The sequence below is a fragment of the Ambystoma mexicanum genome, chromosome 2p, assembly GCF_040938575.1.
Source record: "Ambystoma mexicanum isolate Mex_15411 chromosome 2p, UKY_AmexF1_1, whole genome shotgun sequence".
NCBI classification, from domain to species: Eukaryota; Metazoa; Chordata; class Amphibia; order Caudata; family Ambystomatidae; genus Ambystoma; species Ambystoma mexicanum.
In genome coordinates this window covers 1,056,332,400-1,056,342,266 of record NC_090923.1, presented here as the reverse complement: position 1 = coordinate 1,056,342,266, position 9,867 = coordinate 1,056,332,400, and the positions used below count along the sequence as shown (strand labels likewise).

General features: G+C 42.3%; 1 protein-coding gene across 1 annotated transcript in view; it reads left to right on the top strand.

Annotated features, from left to right (window-relative positions):
* The first annotated feature begins 1,943 nt into the window (after nt 1–1,943).
* LOC138567101 (solute carrier family 22 member 20-like) overlaps nt 1,944–9,867 on the top strand; it is a 481,778-nt gene continuing 473,854 nt past the window's right edge. The window contains exon 1 of the mRNA XM_069644971.1: nt 1,944–2,072. The gene's annotated coding sequence lies outside the window, so the exon portion shown is untranslated. The remainder of the gene's footprint in view (nt 2,073–9,867) is intronic.

The window sequence follows — 9,867 nt, the reverse complement described above, 5'->3', positions numbered from 1 at the left end:
GTTTTGTGCAAAGGTCACACACGTGTTGCTTCTTGGAAACCCGTGGGTTGCTTGTGGCTCTCTTTTGCAGTAGCTTGACCTAATGTATACCTGTTGCATTGCTTTTGTGTATGGCATCCATAAATCATAGGTTTCTCTGAAACTGGACTATGCTTTGGCCCTGGCAAAGTTGGCCCTCTCTTTCCTTTCCAGTATAGAGCTGGTGTCTGTCCGAAGTAGTTTCCGGTACCTGCTGAATGCAGAGAGCAGGGATGTCATTTTGGGGTCACCAGGGCTTGCAGCATTGACCCCTGTGGTCTCCCTTGCTACCCTTGGAGTCATCCTTGTTACCCCTATATTAAAAGAAATATATATATATTTATTTTCAAATGGAAGCTCCTCGACAATGGATTAGTGGGCCCCACCACACCAGTTCTGGGGGGCTCGGCCCAGGCCTCAAGCATCAGGGTGAAGGCCGGGCCGGGGTTTGCAGCGAGAGAAGGAAGCTCTCAGTAGGGTGATCTAACCATGACATGTGGCACGTGCCACATGCCACGTTCAGCTCCAACCCTTCTCCTCCGGCTTCCTCGCGGCTCATATACAGGAACCAGGACGGTCTCCCAGCTTCCTGTTTCCTGTTTGTGAGCAGCATGGAGAAGCCGAATGTGGCCTGGAGTGACAGGCCAAAACTGGAAAAACAGGAAAGTAGGCTTTTTTAAAAAATGTGCTTTGTATTTTGCATGTGGTAAGTGTTAAGTGTGTGTCAGATGTAAGTGTTAAGTGTGTGTCAGATGTATGTATGTGCTATGGCTCAGTGAGTGGTGGGTGAATGAGAAGAAATGTGATAGTGAGTATGTTTGAATGTTCTAGGTGGGTGTGTGCTGTATGGAGAATGCAGTGAGATTGGATTTAAGAGGTGGTGTATGAGTGAGTGACTGGTGGGTGAATGAGTAGGCATGTGATAGTGTTTATTTGTATGTTCTGGGTGGACACACAGGTGTTAGATGCCTCTGAAGGTCAAGTGACATCACTTTCCAAGATGTCACTTGGGGGTGGGGTCAAATGACATCACTTCCTGTGATGTCATCAGAGGTCAAGGGTTGTGTGATTTCAATTCCGCTACCCCAGGCATTTTGGAGAAATGACGTCCCTGGCAGAGAGCATAACAGGAGAAAAGACTGGTATCCACAAAGGAAGAAGTAATCACACCTAGACGATGGTGAGGGCACAATCAAATGAAGATTTTGTTTTATTGTAGCCAACATTTATACTCCATATCTGTACACCAAGTTGATGTGGAAGATGGAGCATAGTAGCATTTTCAGCCCAAGTCTTGAAAGTATGGTTCAAAGCAGTGTCAGTGCCATAGACCTTTACTTTGCCCGGTTGGACCTATGGACTGCAGCCACACTAGATAGTGTTGTGTCTTGTCTTGGTGGCAATTGCAGATCACCTGCTGGCCATTCCTCATTGTTGTTAGAATGCTGGTGAGTGTGGGAGATGAACAGCTCAAGGAATGTTAGATGCTACCAATTTACAAAAGTAACTGGAACCTGTAACTATGTAAATAAAGCTATGCACTTTTCTACCATGGAGTCTGGAGCCATCTGTCCTGATGTCCCCAGATTAAGGGCCCTGACAGGTAGAAGAGAAATCACAGGCTTAAAGCATGTGAGTCGAAACACAAGATATCTGTAGAGGTTTGTCAAAAAACGTATTTAACACACCCACACAACATACTGTGCCTTAATATTTTGGGCACTAATGGAGCTCTTCTGACTCTGTGAAAGAACATTTTCTCCTGCCACACCCATCAGTACATTTGCACATCTCAGTGGAATACTGCCTAAGGCCACAGTTATCTCGACTCCTCCCTTCCTCTTCACATGGTAAATCATAGCTGCCTGCAGAAGTGTCAAACAGGGGCAGAGTGGGTGTGGCTTTCCACTCAGAGCCGAGCCATGCTGTTATAGGCCAAGCAGTCCATGCTCTTTGCCTGTGTCTGGTCTGCCAGTGTATGCCAGCCGAGCTGCTAATGCAAGCCACCACAGACGAGGCCTGGAGCAACCAAAGCAAGTATTGCCAGTGCCCGGGTATGAATATTTCTGTTCATTGTTTTCATTTTGCGAAGTTTCTGACCTTCCTGTGAAGGTCCCTGAAACAGTGATTTCTTGTGTTTTCGGATTTGGTGAAAAGAAGCAGAAAGGCTTGTTTTTTTATCAATTCCATGTTGCACCGATTAGACATCGTGTGGCTAATTTAAAAGGCGTTTTCCAGTGGGATTGTGCCATCGAATAACGCTTTTGTAAATCAGGCACCTCGTCCTTCTCGGGTTCCCAGGTATGTCTGTGACTGCCTGTCTCGATCGCTAGTCTGTGTTTTTGCGCACTCTATCCGATCACTGGTTATTTGTCTTTATTGTTGTTAACGGCGGTTAGTAAGCATTCTGCAAGGTTGATCTCATGTTAAATGGTCCACAACACTTCATTTTGTTCTGTGTCTCTGTCTGGGTTTCCCAGTGGGTTAGATCGTGTTTTTACAGTGGGATTGTATGTGCTTGTTTACAGGGTTTATGCCCGTCCTGTTCTGATGGGTGTTTGCTTCGTTATTTGCTTCACATTGATATGACCTAACATCATTAGATGTGTCCAGAATTTCATGGATTGTTTTGTATGTCTAGTAGTAGTAGTATATCTCCCCAGGTCTCCTCTGCATGCATTGCTAGGTGTGTGTCTGTGGATCTTAAGTGTCAGTTCTCTGAATAGTGCATGTTTTCCCACTTGACACTGTCTTGGTTAAGGGTCTATGCCCAGACACACTTCCATATAGGAGGAATGGTTCAATGATGGAGCCAATGCTATCTAGAGTCATGCCGCGCCCATATAGGAGGTATGGTTCAATGATGGAGTCAATGCTATCTAGAGTCATGTCGCGCCCATGTAGGAGGAATCGTTCAATGATGGAGTCAATGCTTTCCACAGTCATGCCGCGCCCATATAGGAGGAATGGTTCAATGATGGAGTCAATGCTATCTAGAGTCATGTCGCGCCCGTATAGGAGGAATGGTTCAATGATGGAGTCAATGCTATCTAGAGCCATGCGGTGCCCATGTAGGAGGAATGGTTCAATGATGGAGTCAAACAATGCTATCTAAAACCATGCCGCACCCATATAGGAGGAATGGTTCAATGATGGATTCAATGATATCCAGAGCCATGCCGCGCCCATATAGGATGACTGGTTAAATGATGGAGTCAATGCTATCCAGAGCCATGCCACGCCCATATAGGAGGAATGGTTCAATGATGGAGTCAATGCTATCCAGAGTCATGTCACGCCCATGAAGGAGGAATGATTCAATGATGGAGTCAATGCTATCCAGAGCCATGCCGCGTCCATATAGGAGGAATGGTTCAATGATGTAATTAAACAATGCTATCCAGTTTCATGCCGCGTCCATATAGGAGGAATGGTTCAATGATGGAGTCAATGCTATCTAGAGTCATGTTGCGCCCATATAGGAGGAATGGTTCAATGATGGAGCCAATGCTATATAGAGTCATGCCGCGCCCATATAGGAGGAATGGTTCAATAATGGAATCAAACAGTGCTATGTAGAGCCATGCCACACCCATATAGGAGGAATGGTTCAATGATGGAGTCACTGCTTTCCAGAGTCATGCAACGCCCATATAGGAGGAATGGTTCAATGATGGAATTACACAATGCTATCCAGACTCATGCCGCGCCAATATAGGAGGAATGGTTCAATGATGGAGTCAAACAATGCTATCTAAAACCATGCTGCACCCATATAGGAGGAATGGTTCAATGATGGATTCAATGATATCCAGAGCCATGCCGCGCCCATATAGGATGACTGGTTAAATGATGGAGTCAATGCTATCCAGAGTCATGCCACGCCCATATAGGAGGAATGGTTCAATGATGGAGTCAATGCTATCCAGAGTCATGTCATGCCCATGAAGGAGGAATTATTCAATGATGGAGTCAATGCTATCCAGAGCCATGCCGCGTCCATATAGGAGGAATGGTTCAATGATGTAATTAAACAATGCTATCCAGTTTCATGCCGCGTCCATATAGGAGGAATGGTTCAATGATGGAGTCAATGCTATCCAGAGCCATGCGGCGCCCATATACGAGGAATGGTTCAATGATGGAATTACACAATGCTATCCAGAGTCATGCCGCGTCCATATAGGAGGAATGGTTCAATGTTGGAATTAAACAATGCTATCCAGACTCATGCCCCGTCCATATAGGAAGAATGGTTCAATGATGGAGTCAATGCTATCCAGAGCCATGCCGCGCCAATATAGGAGGAATGGTTCAATGATGGAATCAAACAATGCTATCTAGAGCCATGCCGCACCCATATAGGAGGAATGGTTCAATGATGGATTCAATGCTATCCAGAGCCATGCTGTGCCCATATAGGATGGATGGTTGAATGATGGAGTCAGTGCTATCCAGAGCCATGCCACGCCCATATAGGAGGAATGGTTCAATGATGGAGTCAATGCTATCCAGAGTCATGTCGCGCCCATATAGGAGGAATGGTTCAAAGATGGAATTAAACAATGCTATCCAGTTTCATGCCGCGCCCATATAGGAGGAATGGTTCAATGATGGAATTAAACAATGCTATCCAGAGCCATGCAGCGTCCATGTAGGAAGAATGGTTCAATGATGGAGTCAATGCTATCCAGAGCCATGCCGCGTCCATATAGGAGGAATGGTTCAATGATGGAATTAAACAATGCTATCCAGTTTCATGCCGCGCCCATATAGGAGGAATGGTTCAATGATGGAATTAAACAATGCTATCCAGAGCCATGCAGCGTCCATGTAGGAAGAATGGTTCAATGATGGAGTCAATGCTATCCAGAGCCATGCCACGTCCATATAGGAAGAATGGTTCAATGATGGAGTCAATGCTATCCAGAGCCATGCCACGCCAATATAGGAAGAATGGTTCAATGATGGAGTCAATGCTATCCAGAGTCATGTCGCGCCCATGTAGGAGGAATGGTTCAATGATGGAGTCAATGCTATCCAGAGCCATGCCGCGTCCATATAGGAGGAATGGTTCAATGATGGAATTAAACAATGCTATCCAGAGCCATGCCGCGTCCATATAGGAGGAATGGTTGAATGATGGAATCAGAAATGCTATCCAGAGCCATGCCGCGTCCATATAGGAGGAATGGTTCAATGATGGAGTCAATGCTATCCAGAGTCATGTCGCGCCCATGTAGGAGGAATGGTTCAATGATGGAGTCAATGCTATCCAGAGCCATGCCGCGTCCATATAGGAGGAATGGTTCAATGATGGAATTAAACAATGCTATCCAGAGCCATGCCGCGTCCATATAGGAGGAATGGTTGAATGATGGAATCAGAAATGCTATCCAGAGCCATGCCGCGTCCATATAGGAGGAATGATTCAATGATGGAATCAAATAATGCTATCCAGAGTCATGCCGTGCGGTTTTTATGGCTTATTCTGTCCATAATACCTTCTCATGTAGTGTTTTTGTGGCTTTTGGGACGGACTCAGAGGCATTACAAATGATTCTCAGGTGTGTGTATATCATTGTATGTTCTAGGGTTTCATTGCTGAAGAAGATATGATGAGGTTCACTTTTGTTTTATGCTTTCTTCTGGAAGAGCAGTAGTTTGGTTTTTGGTTTTGGTCATTTCTATGGAATATTGATCAGTTGCAGTATTTTGTCAGGAATAGAAGGACCACGTCAACAGCACAGGGAAGCAGATTATCTTTGTACCCGCTGGTAAATGGCTGGGCGTTAAAGCATCCATAATGGCAAGTTTGTCACTCATGCACAATCAAGCAAATCGGGGCTCAGGCAACACTCCTTTTTGACACTCTTCTCCTGTTTTCATGTTGTTTATTTTTACAAAGCATTTGGTCTGTTCGAATGGTTCCTTTATAATGTCACATTTCTTCCCTTCAGTGCCAGCGTCAAGGTGCTTTAGTGAAAGCCCTGGATGAGTTGAATGCTTTTTGGAAGTTCAGGAAGCAGGGAAGTATTTTCCTTTTGAGGGTTTGTGGACATATTTGCCTGTCAGCGTGTTAAAGGTTTACACGCGATTTGTTGTTTTTTTTTTGGGTAGAAATTCTGTCTGCCTCCTGTGTGGAATATCTTTCTATTGGAGGAAAAGCTTCCCTATCTACCCTTCGCTCACAGAGATACTGCAAAAGTTATTTGGGGCCAACGGGTTTCCTCACTTTTATTAAGCGATTGATTGATCTAGTGCTTACTAAATTTTTTGGAGACTTGGCCAACAGTGGTGTACCGAGCCGGGAGAGTGTTGGGGGCAGGGTGCCAGACCAGGACATTTGCCAGTGGGACACCTCTCCCATTCGTCCCCCTCAAGGGGTGCCGAGCGGGAAACATGCCCCACTGGCAGGACAGACATTGATGGGAGGGAGGGGGGACTTATTTAAGCTCTTTCAAAGCAAAACCATAATAAATATCTATGCCAACTAAACCTGGGAAGATGTGTTCAGGTGCTTAAATTCTCCACATCCCAGGTTCACCATTTAACCAAAGTGTCTGATCCTGGGCAAATCTTTAATCGCACAGTGTCTTGTTTGCAACTCTGTAAGTGACTCACTGCACAGCTTATGTTAATGCATCATGCTGTAATACAAAAGCCTAATGACTATGGAGTTGCTCCGCATATAATAGGTATTTTGCACAACAAAGTTATTTGCCACTTGGTTACTTATGGCAACTTATTATTATTGGTTTTATTGTAATGCTGGTTAAATAAAACAACCTTATTCAAAACACAAATCATCACATGCTGTAAAAGAAAAAAAACATACATATGCTTTCTAAATAGCCAAATTAATAAAACCAAACACAATTCAAATACATTTTTAAAAAAATACAAAGATCAAAATTGGACGTACTTAGCAGCAATGCAATTTAAGATCATGCTACTCAAAATCACACTACTAAAAGTACATATTCAACTCCCTAATAAAGTGCAAGGCAAGGCAAGAGGCAATACAGGGTAATCCAAGGACAACCCACGCCCCAATCCTCTTCACCTGCTCAATTCAATGAGCCCGGCAGCCTTCAGTAGTTTTCCTACGCTGCAAGTCAGCACAGTCTCTTCACCACTGGTTAATCTACTGTAAAACTCTGTCACACCAATATATTGAGATATTTCGTCCACCGTTCCTCTCTGAGTGCGTGCAGAGCCTCACATGTGATCACTACATGAAATCCTGTTTGGAGAACTCCTACCTTGTTACAACACCTACAATCTCCAGTAGTGACATTATCATGAACACGTTTTTGCATTACCTCACCTGTATGCAATATATTTAGCCGAAATTTTAAAAACCGGGAGTGCTCCAATAGGAGCTAGTGAACCTTTTTAGGTAGAGTGCAACCGCTCCCCCTCCTCCTATCAATGACATACGGATGTATATATCATTTATGTAGATCCACGCCTTCTATTGTGCATCCAATCATAATCAAACAGCTTCTTTTTGACCTTTATCGGATTGCAAATAAGGTCTGCTACTTGGAGGTTACAGTCAGTAAGTATTGTGTTTGACTCGTTCTCAAAGTTCACTAATGGCAGGGACCTACCAAGTAACAGTTTGAGGTTGTGACATGCTTTGCGCTCTTCCATTTGTTCCATTAATTGATCTTTAGCTGAATAAACTGATATTATAATTTCAATGAATGTTCTTTATTGAATTGCAGCGTCAGCCGACACGTGTTTCGACTCTAGCGTCGTTTTCAAGGCTGACAGTATCATACATTTAAATCAATATTGATAATACGATACATATAGAAATCATAACCGTAATCATATATATAGAATCAAAATAATGGAAAATTCACGTAGCCAATTGGCAGTTGTTTTCAAAATTTCAAAAGGTATTGAGGAGGGACAATAAAAGAGTAGAGAGATGCAGTAAAATATTCTCAATCCAAAATTGGAAATTAAGTACAAACATGATTAGACATAAGTTGTCACTATTCGTTAGAAATTACTGCCTGATTTAAATGCATTCGAGCCACGTGCTTAAATGAGAATCCCAAATTATTGTCTTATCTATTAAAGTATAAGAGTATCTCCTCTGTGTATACGACCATGCACATAACTTTTACTTTGAACCCATATTAGCACCCAAAATCTGTGATGGGAGATAGATGTAAGTGTACTTATGTGCACAAAGATTGTTCAATATTAGTATTATGTAATGTGTCACCTCGTGATTCTATACGTGACAATGCAAGCTCATAGGGCTAAAATTAAAAATTGATCTCCCCTATCTTCTTATGTTGTTTAGTTATTGATCATCTCAACTTGAGAAAATGCTGTAACGGTTGTGCCCTGTAAATAGCTATAGTATGCAAAACAAATTGTAATGTGGATTGAAAAAATCGGCACAGGTAAGAATTGCCTGATGCAAAGTATAAATTAGTTCAGAAAGAAATTATACCTTACCTAATCAAATGTCAGGTGATCAAGTAAATTGTATTCTTGTGTATAACAGAATGTATCTGACAGTTACTTGGATCCTTGCCGTTATATCATTAAGCTGCCTGCTTTGTCAATCTGTTGGAGGCACAGAAAAGAGAAACACTATGGACACAGAAACACTACTCTTACTAGTGTGAATTGAATCTTTCAATAAATGTTATCAATTTTAATAGTCTACGGGACAACACCAATAAATGCGCTTACCTTATTATATGAGTTTAATCCCTGTGTGGCCATGAGTATCAAGAAACGTGGGCATACGATCCGCTCATTCTTAACCACACTGGTCGAGAATTCAAACAATGTGATTGGTCCGTATGGACGCTAGGGTCGTGCATGCTCCATGTTGAGCCACTACTTGCTTGCACATGCGTATTCTAAATGCGATCATCAAATTGCACATGCTCCAGAGAAGTTCACTACTCATTGTTCATAGTCTCCCCAAGTCCGCACTGGTTTAAGGAGCATGCACATTGTTTGTCCATTTAAACCTTGTTTCTCCTATTCAATACGTTCATGAAATCTTTATTTAGATGCAGATGCGCAACTCAAGTTAGAATAAGTGTACTTATGAATTAGTTTGATGATTTAATGTTTTGTATTAGAGATTGTTATTTATAATTTCAGTAATAAGTGCTTGATATATATTTGATGACAATATATAATGATATATGTTTATACATATTCTCAGATTGCAAGTGGCTCGAGTGCAACACAATCCCATAATGGCTATTGAGTTCCTATACATATACAAATAAATGTTTATGTTTTTAAACAATTCATTAAACATTTGGATTCTGAGCTTCCGTAAGATAATTACAAAAATTACTCGAGTAGTCATAGAAAAGCTTGAACATGTTACCAACTGCTGCAATGTATGCAAATGGACTAAATCACCGAAATACATACAGTTCACTATCCGTGTTGAGGCCGTCTTGTGTACATCGTAATAAGCAAATACACTTAGCTTCCAATTGTCTCAACTTCAGTACAATATCACCGCCTCTTACACCTTTTTTGGCCTTCATTAAACCAATAAAGCGTATGTTTTCCTTATTACTTGTCTGGTGCTCAGTTTGCCAATGAATGGCAAGAGGAAATTTCGGGTCTTGACTACTCAAGCTAGCTATGTGTTCCTGAATCCTGAAACACAATTGTCTGATTGTAGATCCAACATAATACTTGTTACAAACACATTGGATTGCATAAACCACATGTGTGCTTTTGCAATTAATGAAATCTCGTATTTGGATTACATGTCCATTGGGGTGTTTGCATTGAGTTGTATGTTCATGTGCATACTTGCACATTGAACAGTTTCCACACTTG